Below are 15,224 nucleotides of genomic sequence, written 5' to 3' on the forward strand. Positions count from 1 at the left end.
CCCTGTTTTTCTATGCCATTTTATGGCAACCCGAAAACTGCTTTGCGGGGAAGCCATCATACCACGCCTGTAGATTTCGTAACAATATAATGAATTTGAGTTTCAGAAAGCAGCGCCTCCTTTCTGTATCACGTGAAGAACATCAGTAAAACAAAAAGAGAAAAGTAAAAGTCAGGTGGCCGCCATCAGTCGACGAAAAAGGTGAGTGTCAGGTCGAAAGTCTGAATCAGTGAACTGAAGAATTTAGTATAAGTAAAAAATGTTAAGGAGGGAGAATGTCAGATATATATTTGTGCTTTTCTTTGGGAAATGGAGAACCTCTAAGAGAGATGATGCAGTTGTTAGGATGAGTGAGAACTGAATAGAAGTAATTTCTGACAAGTTCTTGATTATAATCTTGAATTGTATCAACTTTGAGATCACGGTGGATATACGAATTTGGAATGAACCATGGCGCGTTGATGATCTCTCTGAGTGCTTTGCTTTGAAGGACTTGGGTGTGTTGAAGGTGAGTTTTGACAGCTTTGCCGCAGAGAGGACTAGCATAGAATAATGCTGGTCGAAGTATAGATTTGTATAAGAGGAATTTGTTGGAAACGAACATATGATTTCTTCTGCCAAGAAGTGGGCGCATAGTTGCAAGCGTGATATTGATTTTTTTCACAGTTTCCCTGAAATGTTTCTGAAAAGTCAATTTTTTATCAAGAATGACTCCAGATATTTAACTTTGTCAACCCAGTCAATTTCTTCATCAAACAGAAGATGTCTAGGTGGAGTGAAATTTGTTTGGCCTTTGCGAAAAATTATTGCTTTTGATTTTTCGGTATTAACTGCAGTCCTCCAAAGAGTGAGCCAATTTTTTAGATGATTGAGGTAATGTTGAAGAAGGAGCTGGACAACAGTAACAGTAGAAGCTTGGGTCATAATTGCAGTACCATCAGCGAAAAGAACGATGGTAATTTGTGGATCCTTAGGAATATTCTTAGGTCCTTAGGAACGTAAATGTTATATAAATATGGAGAAAGCACAAATCCTTGAGGCACTCCAGCGAAAGTTTTCTCGTGAAAGAAACAGAACTGCCAATTTTCACTGCAAAGATTCTGTCTTGGAAATAGGAAGCAATAAGTCTAATACAATGATCGGGAAGTTTAACTTCATAAGTTTGTATATATGTCCCCGGTGCCATACCATATGAAAAGCTTTCGCAATATCAAGGAAAATGGCTCCGGTAGGGAACTTACAATTGAAACCAGTAATATAGTTGATGACACGAAGCAGCTGGTGATTAGTACTGTGAAGATGACGGAAGCCAAACTGTTCTTCTGGAATGTAGGAGCTCTGTGGAATAATTTGATTAAGATAATAAAGAATAACTTTTTCAGCTATTTTAGAAAGTTGACCGAGAAGGCTGGCTGGACGGTAGTTCTGGGGAAACGTTAAATTTTGAATCGGTTTTGGGAAGACGACGATGATAGCATGTTTCCATATATTAGGAAAGTAAGAGAGTTTGATGATAGAGTTGATTATCTTAGTAAAACAAGTGATGGCATTGATTGGAAGATGTTTCGACGCTTTGGTAGAAATACCATCAACACCAGGAGCTTTTCTGGGCTTTAAGGAGCTAATATATTCGGCAACCAGCTTAAGCGTGGCAAGGAATTGGTGATCAGTGATAAGTATATGAGTTGATATACACTCATGTCCATAAATTAAGGATAATTCGGAGTCAAGCGGAAATCGAACTCTAAAATAAATATATCACCTGTAAAATCACTACACATATCTTCAAGAATCATATGCAAATTTCAGGAAGTAACCAGATGACACCGATGGTACGTCACAATCACGAGAGTGTAAGAGAGTGATGTACAAGGAATACAGGCAAAGAAGTAAAATTGTTCGCAGGCGCTTTATAAGGATTTCAGTGCAATAACTGAATAGTTATGATACAAAGGACGCATTTGGATGATTTTTTACGTGGTAGAATAATCGGCCGTCTGGAATGTGGGCGTACCCAACTGGAAGTATCAGACGAACTTGGAATTGCCCAGAGTGTCATCTCCAGGCTTTGGCAACGATTCCAAGATGATGGTAATGTGAGTAGACGTTACAGCACAGGTCGCCCCAGAGTTATAACGCCGAATGAGGACCGGTATTTGGCAGTTACTGCCAAAAGAAACAGGCGGAGCACAGCCTCAGACCTGTCTCGTCAGCTCTCTTCAGCTACTGGTACGACAATTTCAAGGCAGACCGTGTACGCACGCTTAGGGCAGATTGGTCTATATGCTCGTAGACCTGTCAGATGCGTTCCACTTACTGCGACTTACTGTCGCCTGTGGTTAGCCTGGAGGAGAGAGCATGCATTGTGGGCACCGCAACAGTGGGCTTATGTGATGTTTTCCGACGAGTCCAGGTTTAGTTTGCAGTCTGATTCTCGCCGGACTTTCATATGGAGAGCTCCAGGTACCCGTTACCATCATGAAAACATCATTGAACGACACCGTTACGATGGTGCAGGAGTGCTCGTTTGGGGTGGAATCATTCTGGGTTCCAGAACTGACCTGCATGTTCAAATTGGAATCATGACACGCCAAATCTATCGGGTCGTCATTCTGGAACAACATGTACGTTTGTTTCGGGGCGCTATGGGCGCACAATTAGTGTTTATAGATGACAACGCCCATTCTCACCGTGCAAACTTCGTAAGCGAATGCCTTCAATCGGAGGATATCACCCGTATGGACCCGTATGGACAGCATTCTCACCGGACTTGAATCCAGTAGAGTACGTGTGGGATATGCTTGGCCGACGAGTTGCAGCCCGTCAACCTCCTCCTACATGTCTACCGGAACTTCGGAGAGCATTGCTTTTTGAGTGGTGTAATATCCCCCAAGATCAGATCGATAATTTGATACTCAGCATGCCTAGGTGTTGTACGGACTGTATTGAATCGTCTGGGAGACATACAATGTATTAACAATCATACCAACCATGTAATATTGGTTTTTTGTAAATAGTTTTTTTTTCTTGTAATTTGCTCAAGGGAGAAAAAATCGCTAATTTTTTTAATAATATCAAACATATAGCATCTTTTTTTTTGCTCTTTACCTTATGTTTAATAAATAAGCTTTACGAATAAGTCAAATTGGTTTTGCTTTTAACTCTTCCTTTGCCTAATTTTGCGTTATCCTTAATTTATGGACATTAGTGTAAATGAATACTTAAATATAATGAACGAATTTATATCATATTGCAGATAAAGGAGTAAGTTAGTGCAAATGAATGACTTAATCTAATGAATGAGTTGTTTTTATTTTAGAGACAATTGCGTTCCTTTAAGTTACAAAATTACTCTGTTATAAGTTATTGTTATTTTAGAGTACTCAAGTATTTTTATAAGTTATTGTTATTACTCTATTATAAGTTATTTTAGAGACAATCGCGTTCCTATAAGTTACAAAATTTCTCTGATATGTGATTGTCGAATTGTTTCGATTTGCGAAGCACATAATATGGACTACTATTACGAAATAAGGCCTTATTTAATTGAAGTATCCGCATCAAAAACTCTAATAATTCCTGAATAAAAGAAAAGAAGTTTTTTTGAATTGAATTGGCTTATGTTAACGTTCTGTTCATAAACTTGTTAATTTCTGTGAAATTATCGAATTCTTTGCCTGGTTATAAAAAATTCCACCGCAGTGGCTAATCGCATCGACGGTGCGATTAGCTAAGAGGCTATTCACACCACCTACGTTCACGCATGCGCACAATCAACTCGGGTACCAGCATTTTATGCCGATTTCCGTAAGGCAGGCGCACGGAGTAAGGCATTATACTCCGTGGGCAGGCGGTAGCGAAAGCGAAGGTTGTTAACCCTAACTCTGCAATAGCAAGGATTGTTAATAGTTGACCAGCAAGAGAGTAATTTGCAAGTAATAATTATCAGTTACAAAGACGAGGCCAATCTATATACATGATAATGTTCAGGAAATGATTAGATAAAATAAGGATTTAATGATGGTTCTAATTGCAAGCGAGGACGAGTAATTAGTTAAAAAATCTTTAATGTATTGACAAAAAGGCTATAGAAATTAATTAAATTCTTTTATTTAACTGAGGAATTTTTATGCAAACTTAGTCCCTAGTCTTATAGCATAGGACTGTCAGAATTTATTATTCTTAAGAAAACATACTGAACGTTATTAATACACTGACTACCAATAAGTATTTGGACACCTGTGATAGAAAAGAAAAACTAACTTTATTCAAAATCTATAGTTGGTAGAGCCTCCACGAGAGGTAATTACAGCGTGGACCCTCCGGGGCATACTTTCCACAAGTCTTTGTATGACAGCTACTGGTATTTTCTTCCACTCGGCTTGGAGAAGACATAGAAGTTCCTTCACCGATTTTGCACGGGTAGTGCACCCCTGAATTCGGCGATGCAACTCGTCCCAGAGGTTCTTGATAGGGTTCAGGTCTGGACTCTGGGCAGGCCAGTCCATTCGATGAACTCCATTGGCACCATACCAAGCTTTGGTTAACGTCGAAACATGACAACTAGCATTGTCGTCCTGAAAGTAACATAGGTCCAACCCGTAAAACTGCCACAACGTAGGAAGCACATTGTCATCCAAAATAGTGCAGTAGGCATCGGAGTTGAGCTTACCATGAATGGGGTACCATGAATACCAAGCGTCGCAACCCATACCAGGAGAAACACCCCCAGACCATAATTCCACCTCCGCCGAACTTGACTGTTGGCACAATGCATTCTGGCAGGAGACGTTCTCCAGGTAGACGCCAGACTCAGACCCTGCCATCCGAACGGTAAAGGGTGAACCTTGATTCGTCACTCCAAAGAACCCGTTTCCACTGATTTACGGTCCAATTTCGATGTGCTTTGCACCACATTAACCGAGCAGCGCGGTTGGACTTTGTGATCAAAAGCTTATGGGCAGCAGCACAACCATGAAAACCAAGCAGATATGCTTCCTTACGGATGGTATTCATTGAAACAATACTCCCGGATGCCTGTTGAAACTCCTCGCGAATGAGGGCCATCGGTTGGGTGCGGTTCTTCCGAATTTTTCTGGACAGCACTCGTCGGTCTCTATCTCCCAGTTTCGTTGGTCTGCCCACTCGGAAACATTCCGACAATCACCTCTCACCTTCCACTTCTTAATCACGTGGGACACTGTCGGTTTTGGATACTTCAGATCGCTAGATATGTCTCTTAAGGATCGGCCACATTTGTGATACCCGATAATTATACCTTTCTCGAAATCAGAGAGCTCCGAACTGCGAGGCATCTTGCATGCGGCTAAAGCCGATGCTGTTTCCTACACGATATATACCGGCGGAGTCCGTGACGTACCTTAGGACCGCAGATATCGTCATTTGCATAGGTGTCCAAATAATTATTGGTAGTCAGTGTATTCTTATATATTCATCACTTTTTCAGTATCCACACATGTTTATAGGTTCAAATGCCATATTTCAAAATCAAAGTTACTTATAAAATCTTATAAAAGTAACCTTATAATATCTGATAAATCATTTGTGTGTGCAAATTTTTAAATCTACATTTCTTACATTAAATTATTTCTGTCTTTTAAATTACATCCCATTATTTATTTCAATTTAATTTATTGATGTGTTTGTGGTAATATTTCAAACTTTGAAATACTTTTTGTGTCCTGAAAATGCCAAGTATTTCCATAAAAAAATAAACAGGCATACAAAATTATTAATAACCAGCATATTATGATTAATTATTTATTTAATAGTTGATTTAATCACTTTTAAGTTATTTCATGTCTAAATTTTCTACACAGAAATCCTCTGTCTAATTTTTATTATCTTTTTTAGACAATTTTCAAAGAGGAATGAATTAAAGTCTTGATCGTGCAAAATACATCTTTGAAGATAAATCTATTCTAAGAAGTACAAAAAATGTAAACAAGCTTTTGTCCCCCTTCTCAAATCAGTCATTTAAACTATTCCAACCGTTCAGGAAAACGATAAACATTGTGAACATAAAAATCTGCCCTTTTTATATACTTTTATAAAAGGAAATGTGTTCCTTCTTTTAATATAAGGAATCTTCTTTTAATAAAAGAAACTCATTTTCCTTTCTAAACTTTTGAAAGTCGCCAACGCTTAAAAGATGATAAACTAAGACAAGTTAATAACCCGCCTTAAAAAAAAAAAAAAAAAAAAAAAAAAAAAAAGAAAGATTCACTTCGACACTTAGGTAGTTCGCGTACGTAGAATCCGTTCTTTTCGATTGGGACGGATCCGACAACTCAATACGAATGCGTGGTTAATGTTGGTGCGAATAGCATGTGCCGAATTCCACAACCAGCTGCCCAAACCTGAAGAAAACACTTCCTTAAATTCTTTCTCTTACATATTTAACCTTTCTTCATAGCTACTACTGCTACTATAAAGGGTAAAGCTACTAAGGCTACTATAAAGGTACTAATAAATGTTTTTTCTACCCCTCAGACTGATCATATGATAGCATTTTCAAAATTATAATAACATTTGGAGTAACTGTTAGTACTTGATCTATTATTCATGTTAGACTTGTGTAAGAAATGTTTTGTGGCATTGCATTCGCAATCAAAATATATGTGAGAAAGCAATTTTGGTGTAAAATAATAGCTATTTGATGTTTCGAAAGTAATGAAGGTACTTTTCTATTTTGCCGGCTCAGGCGATAAAGTCGCAAATAATAGTACAACTGATGCTAAACCGAATATCCTCGCTGGTAACCTTTTATGCCTCATTTTCAAAACAAATCGCAGCCCTTTCTTATCAAAAATATTGTTGCTTTCAATACTGGCAGACAAATACATAGAACTTTTACCAGATAGTTTAATTGTATGAGATAAGGTCATTTTTGGTAATTAAGTTAATTAGGTTGCAAATCGCGCCGTTCACCCGAAGACGAAAATATAGAAAAGACAAAGTCAAGTGTTAAATTAATCAGTTCTAATGAGAATGCACTAACGAAGTAAAGCACTGCAGTTTTACATAATTTCTCAGTAAGCTATTCGTTCGAATTGAAATAATTCTTGCATTTAAACTTGTATTCCAAACTAAGATTTAACTTGAAATTAATGTAAATAATTACTGAGAGATTAATTAGATTTCTGTAGCGTAATCACTTGGGATCACGTGATATACTTGGGTAATGAGATCACTTGGGGTCACGTGATACAAACCGACGAATCAGGATGTTGAACCATGAAAGCATAGTAAATTCTTGGTGTCTTCTTACAAATTTATTGTCTTCATTTATTGGCTTTTTACAAAATTTTAAACGCTAATGTTTATGCCTTCAAAATAAAAAATTCTTAGAACTAACATTTGTTAACATTTTTTATGTGTATACTGTATGTTGTCGCCATTAAAGTCTGCTTGGCGAGATTTGCGCCGGCGAAACGAAAAAATACCAAAAAGTCCTTTGTAGTTTAGTACTCATTTTTTTAAACTAGTCATTCGATTCTTCAATGTGTTCAATGTCAAATGGCTTTACTTCGGTTGCGAAGTAGTTCGAATCGTAGTTAAAAACAGTTTCTTTTTATTAGTATTCAAGACTATAATGAAATGATATTGGGAAGGTATCTGGGATGAATCGTGAAAGTAAAAGGATCTTTCGTGCTTCCTATTATTTAAAGGAACTAGTAACTTAGCCGTATATTTTGCGCCCTTGATTTTGGTAACTTCATCAGACATATTCTCATAAATCTTTCCGCAAGCACGTTTTACTGAATGGCTTTTAAAAAGTATTCCTTAATAACCGCTGATACGATAAATATTAAAACACGTTTTCAAATTTGTATGTTTAGACGTAGTTCCCCCCCCCAATAGTAAGGGGTAAGATAATGGAAACGATTCGCTCAAAAAATTTTCATTCAAGGTAAGTGCAATGCTTATTTCTTTTGAATAAAAGAAAGATTGATTATTGTATTAAAATTACTACGTGATAAATGTAGATAATTTGATTTTTGAAATTTTGAAACTTGTTTCTACTAAGCAAAAAAAAAAAGCTGCTTTTTCATATTCATTTTTAGGAATAAACATCGGATATTTTCGCAGTCACTCACAAAAGTTTGCTTCATCCTCTCAAATTTACTTCGTCAGCGATTATTTAATAAGAACTCCTTAAAATGAATAATAAGTAAAAATTCTTTAAAGCTGTGTTAAAATTAATAAGACATTATCGGAAGAAATTTATGAGAATTTAAATTAAATTATATGAATTTGAAACTTATCTGAAATTATGATTCAATGCTTTAAGGTCTTATATTGATTTTTATTTCTATTTGATTAATGCAAAAACATTCAAGTAATCTCTTCGTCTGTTTCGAAATTCTAATACATTTGCTATATTCCCGTGGAAGAAGTTGCGCATAGTCATTACCTGAACACATTTTCAGGGACAACACGCACAAGGAATTTTCGAATTGAAATATCGCTCACCAGCGGCCGAGCGGTAAAGTCGCTGAACACTGGTAGTTCGGTCCGAGGTTCGAATTCTGCGAACGGGCTGACTGCATGAGCGTTTTCGTGGTTTTTCCCCATGTGTAACTTGTATATGAGCCAGTTTCCCTTAGAAAGTCCTCCGCGAAGGCATCCCTTCCCTTAGGCTGAGAGCCCTAGTGTGCTTTGCCGTAATTAAATAAACCAAACGAATTGAAATATCTCGAACTAGTTTCAGCTGGACTGTTTTCGTTTCAGATGCATTCTTTTCGTACCTTATCTTATTACTTGCTTCCTTAGTGGCAATATTTAGAACTTCCACTTTCTGGAAAATGTAAAGCGCTTTTGGCTACGAATTAAAAGGAGTTACTATCTTCTTCTCTTTCATAAGAAGACACTCTTAAGATAACATTATCTTTCGGCAAGGTCAAAGATTGTCGCTTTTCCTGAGGAATAATTTAACCCCTTCATCTGTTTTTAGTTCCTTGCACGAAGTAAAGGAAGTACTGTAATCACGAAAAATTCCGGGTATCATTTTTCAACGAAAATATCCATTTTGACTCCTATCGAATGAAATTTAACGATATTTTTACGTGACATCTGTACGTAAGGATATAATAAAGGACTCTCTTGCCCCAAAAGAATTATAAAACTGATTTAAAATGGATTCAGAAGAAATTTTTTTGTGGCGTCGGTACGTTCGCATGTATGTATGTATCTAGCATAACTCAAAAACGAGTAGCCTCAGAACGTTAAAATTTTGTATACAAGACTGCTATAACATGTAGTTGTGCAACTCCCTTTTTGGTTGCAATCGGCTGCACCAAAAGTATGTGTATATATACATACCGACTCTGTTACTCGGCTCCATAAGCTCAGTTTTTTTATTCTTATATGTTTGTAAATTGTGAATTTTTGCTGAAAAAAATATTGAATTATGTTGTTCTTATCTCCTAGTTAAGGTTTTTATGCCTTTTGTTAAATATTTGCATAATCGCCTGTAGTAACGGCATCTGCCGGCAATAAAAGGAGGTGCTTTCCTTAGTGGCACCGCAGTTCCTTTTAGTTCGAGCCAGAATAGACCTGCCCGGGGAGAAGCCAGGGGATGAGAGATTCCGGTTCCCGCCCTGCTCCGGTTCCCGTCTTGTTGCGGATCCAGTCCTGTTCCGGTTCCCGTCTGGTTCCAGTCCTGTTCCGGTCCTGATCCAGTCCTATTTCAGTTCCAGTCCGGCCGTTTAAGTCCAAAACACGTAGGAGCGGATGTCTGAATCCAGCGAATGGAGATATATGCCGAAAGGGCTAGATGGATTCTGTCTTTTAAAGGAAAGTGTTCTTCACCGTGCCGGCATAGCTGTTACTTTAAAGCACTTTGAATGTTTTCCGCCCAAGATGTTAAGTTTTCATCAGTGTTGAAGTTCCAGTTAAATAAACCTTTAAGTTTTAGACAAGGTTTTTGTGTTCTTCAGAAAATTTTAGATTCGAAGTCAGATATATCACATAAGATTTAGTGGGAAAATCAACACCTTTAGTTAATATGCATTAATAGTTTTAGAATTATCGACAATTTAAAAATTATTTAAGTGCGGCTAAGCCTAACCTTTTCGCTCTAGCAGTCCTATTTGTTTACATTTGGAACTCCGCAGAATAGTGAATTAAGTCAGTTTCTGCACCTTCAGGGCCTTTTTGCCGAGTGGGACCTAAAGGAAGCTTCCAGTTTTCTGCACTGAAAATCTGCCTTTTTTCCCCGCTGGCCGAATTGCTTGTTTTTGCATAGAAACTCTAATTTTAATTGTAAAAATTGTTTTTTTAATTCTTTTGACTGCATTTTGTGTTTTATATTTTTCAAGTTTTAATAAAGATGTTTTGAGATTGTTTTTTTGCCTTGCCGCGCAATGATAACTGAATTAATCGAATGAGAAATACATCCAATAAAATTTGAGGAAATGAGTTTAAATGAAATGCAGCAAAAAATGCGTATAATTTAATATTCTGTACAGAGAAATCATGTGGATCCATAGACATTTTTTCATACATACTACATATTTTTATTAAAACACTAAACTTACAATAAACACATTTTTAAAATCAAACTGATTTGTCAAGACCCGAGTTCTAATAATTAATCATAATACATGATAACTGTTACATTTATTTTTACATTATTTTTGGTACATTCTGTCGCATTAAAATTCTTGTAAAATAATTTCAAAAATTTAAACAGTTTTCCTTCTCTGAGGATATATTGCTAATTTTTTATCAATCAAATTTCTAATGCCTGAACATGTACTCTTTCCGTCAACTTTGTCAAAAAGTACAAATTAAGTGAGTGACACTAGCACTCCATCTAATCCCAATACTCCTCCCGATATGATAACTAGGCTTCTACGAGTTTAAATTTTTAATTTAGAAAAAGCGCGTAAATTAGGCTGACTACATATTTAAATAAGGCAAAGCACATACAGGCAAACTGCTTTAGGAGATAAATGCCTTCGTGGAGGACTTTTCTAAGAATAATTGGCTGATATTCACGATTCACATGGGGAAAATCATACAGCCAGCTCCTTCACCGGGATTTTTCTTCAGGGAGGAACTTCCAACAGTCTAACTGTTCGGCCACTAGTAGAACCCCTTGAATTAAGAGCCAAGTTATTAAACTAAAATATCTTATGTTAATTAAACCAGTTATGATTTATCTGGAAATCGCGTCTTGATGCAAGTATTTTCGCCAGCTCTTAAAAATTTATATTACGGTTTTAGCATTCTTGTTAGCCGATTCTTTAAATACGTACCGGTGAAATTATACGAACCAGCTTATTATATTTAATGTGTAGTCTAAAACTACGTTTCGGACGTTCGAATTCACTTGTCTTTTCTGTTAGTTTAAAAACATCCAAAAGTGAAGAAAATTTCGTCTGTAACACAAGTTGTGCCTTATGTTTAAATTGAGACTGAAATAAAAAGGTTACTTAAACTTCCTTCTGCATTTTGAGTTATTTGATGTAGCGATAACTCGTTACCTGTCTAGTAGGCTCTGCAGGATTTTAACTTTAGCTTCCAATTATAAGAGCAACCCTACAGATTCCAGTTTACTATTAGATTTGCAAATAATCGAACTATTATATTTTCAGGCACAAATAACAGTTTTATTAATCCTGTAGTTTTTAAACTACCAAGCCGTAGTGCAGATTAGCGTTCAATTAGATATACTGTTGTACTCATTTGTTCTAGGAATCTGAGCTAAAGATGAGTTGATTATCGCCTTGCGTTATTCACTACGGGAAGCTTAAAGAGGTTTTTAAATTAAATGACATTAGGTTTATCTTATAAGTTGTGCCAAAACGACACTGTAGTTTTAAATGTTTTGTTCAGCATCTAACTTATGTAGTTGAGAATTAAGCAGACGATTTTTAATCTTCCTTTCGGAAACTTGTATTGCAGGCAATTAATCTTCCCACTTGTCAGTAAGCATTTTATAGAAACGCTCTCGCTCTGTCCTCCGCCCTGAAAATGTGTACTTAGTCATCCAGCGTATTCTATATAGATTTGTCTCCTTGCGATTATTTTTCGCTTCCCCAAACTCAAGTGTCCTTTCAAAGGAAGTTTTTCCTGACGTGGAAGAGATAAAAGAAATGTGGCATTCTATTCTTAGAGCAGTGCCAGAAATAGATTTCTCTTTAATTACCTGTGGTATTTGTATTAAGATAGGTAGTTGCATCAATGAAAACTCTACAACATTTCTGTTCTTTTAATACACTCCGATTGCCATACTATGAACTTGAATCAAAACTTCGAATACTTGAAATTCAGTTAGTCGAAAATTTTTGAAGGAATGATTATTGAAACTTGAAATCTGAAAGTAAATCAAGAGTGAATATCGAAACATAACATTCGAAAGCATTACCGATTCAAAGTAGACTTTTAAACTTTTTTTTTTTTTTGTTTTGAAGAGAGTTCTCTCAATTTCGATTTATTTAAACTTATTTATATTAATGTTTCGCTTTCTTTTTCCATAAAATCGAAAACCTTAAGCACGATGTACCCATATCATAAAGTAGTCTCTACAATGTTATTTACCAGTCTTAAAAATTGTAAAAATTAGGATCTTTGCACCCGATACTAAAATCAGCTTGCTGTTGCTGCTTATCCTCAAAAGATCCGACATATGTCAGATCAGCTCCAGAAGGTTGTTGACCGCCAAAAAAGTAACAGTGAGGGGATCGGACGTTAAGCTCCCCTTAGAAAGTCCGATGCAACCCAGTATGTGATCCAATGAAGCTAGATGGTCACAGTATTTTTTACAAGCGGGGTGGATTTTCTGCCACTATCAAAGGGAATACATTTAAAGTAGCCACTTGTTAGTCTAGCCAGAACAGTCTGGGTACCATGATTACATTTGATTTCCAACAGGAAGCCAGGGAATTTTCTTGTGTACCACTGGTGCGTAGGTGGAATACGCCATATTATACCGAGTTTAGATCTTTCATTTGAGTAAAGTTCTTGGCAAGTAACCGAAGAGCCAGTGACCGTTTCATTTTGACTTCCCTACTCCAGTCTATCAGAGACCTCATTACCATTAATATTAACATGTGATGGGATCCACTGGAGGATGGACGTCGTGGGTCAGAGATCTTCCTCAGTTTCAGCAGAATAGACATGCTAGTTTCATAGTTTGCGGACGACTAGCCACCAAGATGTTGTAATGCCCTCCGGCTGTTCGATAAAGTCCATAGTTCCCCAAAATCACAATCATAAGTCAAGATAGCATCAAGGCTCACATTAATTGCAATTAACTCGCTGAACACAGAGCAAGCGTCAAGGTTGCGTTGCTTTTAGTTTCAAAATGAGTGATCCTAATAAAGATACCGCTACCAGTACGACCTTCTGTGTACTAGTACCATCAGTATAGACCTGCACTGAATCCTTTTTTTTAGGAATGCAAATAATTTCCAAAGCCAGGTGCCTAAGAAGGTCTTCATTATGAGTTTGCTTGTCTGCAGTGGATTTCAGACCAAAGTGGAAGAAAATTCTCGTGGGCTCCAGTCTTTTTGACCGAAAGAAGCTGCCCACTTCCTCCTTACGGTTTTGTTGAAAATCGATTTAATAAAAGAGGACACAAACGCTGGATTCATTTCACCAAAACTGTTCGGGAAGCAGTTTTTAATTAAAATATTGTTCTCGGGGTTTTACTTTAAGCTTATTTTATGCTTAAAATATCTAGAAAATGAAAAGCAGTCTCCCTGAAACTTAAAAGTTACAAAATGCTATAATAAATTTATAGAATTATAACTAAAAACTACATTATGCCAGTACTGAAAAGTAAATGCTTCTCAGAGAAGGAAAGTGAGAAGAATGTTAGTTTGCAAAAAACTGCCTCAAAGAACTTTCGTATTCAAGGAGATATATTTGCGAAATACCTGGAAGGTTTAAATTTTATTTTGCCGAGGTTTTCACTCTGTGTAGCGAGTCAAATACTGTTTCAGCCAACGGGCCTATACCAGCAAAAAGGAGAAGAAATTACATTGCGAAGGGCGACTGTTTTTATACTGAAGGACTGTGCAACTTTAAATTATACCATTATATATCTGAAATGAAAAATTCAAAGATGTCTCAGCCGAACTTTAAAGATTCGCAAAATTCATGAATTAAATGCGTGAATATCAACTAAAAATATTTTCACTGTTGATGAATGTAGTCTTTCTTTCATGCCTTCAAAATGCCTAGCTTCTAAAGGAAATCGTTCAGCATCATGGACAAAACAATTTTGCGCTAATCAGTTATTGATGAAACAGAAGGAGACATCTTTTACTCATAACAATGTCGCCAAAAACAAGATGTTTCAAAAGTATATCGTATCCAGCGAATAAGAAAGGGAATATGATTGCAGATATAACTGCAAAGTGCATCAAGAAAATCATTAAGGCATTAAAGTTTTCTTAAGTAAATAAACCATAAAGGAAAAAATTAAGCCATTAAGGAATAACTTTATTAATTGTTTTCATTTATTTATTTGCAGAAAATTTAATTTTTTGTTATGATATTTGATTTTTGCCATTTAAAAAAATGAAAAATGTAAACTTGTTCGGCCATTTTCGCGGTTTTCTTTATGCGCAACATGAAAACGACCCTTCGAAAGTCCTTCACAAAAGAATCTTTTCTACAGCAAAGCACACTAAGGCTGCCTGCCTAATCAATAAAGTGAAGTAATCAGTTCTCAATGACAATATCTGTACAAATCAAAAACCCATTACACGCAAGTAATTCTGTAGATTGAATTCCAAACGCGTTTGAAGGATTTTTTGCTTAAAATGGAGCTAAGTGAATAATTTAAAAGCTTCCATGCGGTTTTCCCGAAAAGATAAATTTATCACTGTTCTTTTATTCAAAGAAAATATTAAGTCTAAAAATTTGTTTCTTGGAAGTAGGCAAGGTAAGTTTAATTTACTTAATATAAAACAATGGAAGGTTTCCGTACAACTCTATATAGTAAATGAAATTGTTAGAATTTTACTAAGTATACAAAATTTCTTAATTTGCTTCATTTCAAATAATATTTACTTAACGAAATTGTTAAGACGAAGTTATATTAAGACAAAGCGCTCTATAATTGTCTGAGGAATGCCTTCTTGGAAACTTCTGAACTTCATGGAACAATTTCACGGAACATGGATTGAATGAGGTTAAGCGAAATTAAGCTCCGGCTAGGTTCCCCCAAGAGAAATTTCCTAAAT

Source organism: Stegodyphus dumicola, chromosome 3 (assembly GCF_044657685.1).
Source record: "Stegodyphus dumicola isolate Sdum_Otavi_A_Nest chromosome 3, ASM4465768v1".
Classification (NCBI taxonomy): domain Eukaryota; kingdom Metazoa; phylum Arthropoda; class Arachnida; order Araneae; family Eresidae; genus Stegodyphus; species Stegodyphus dumicola.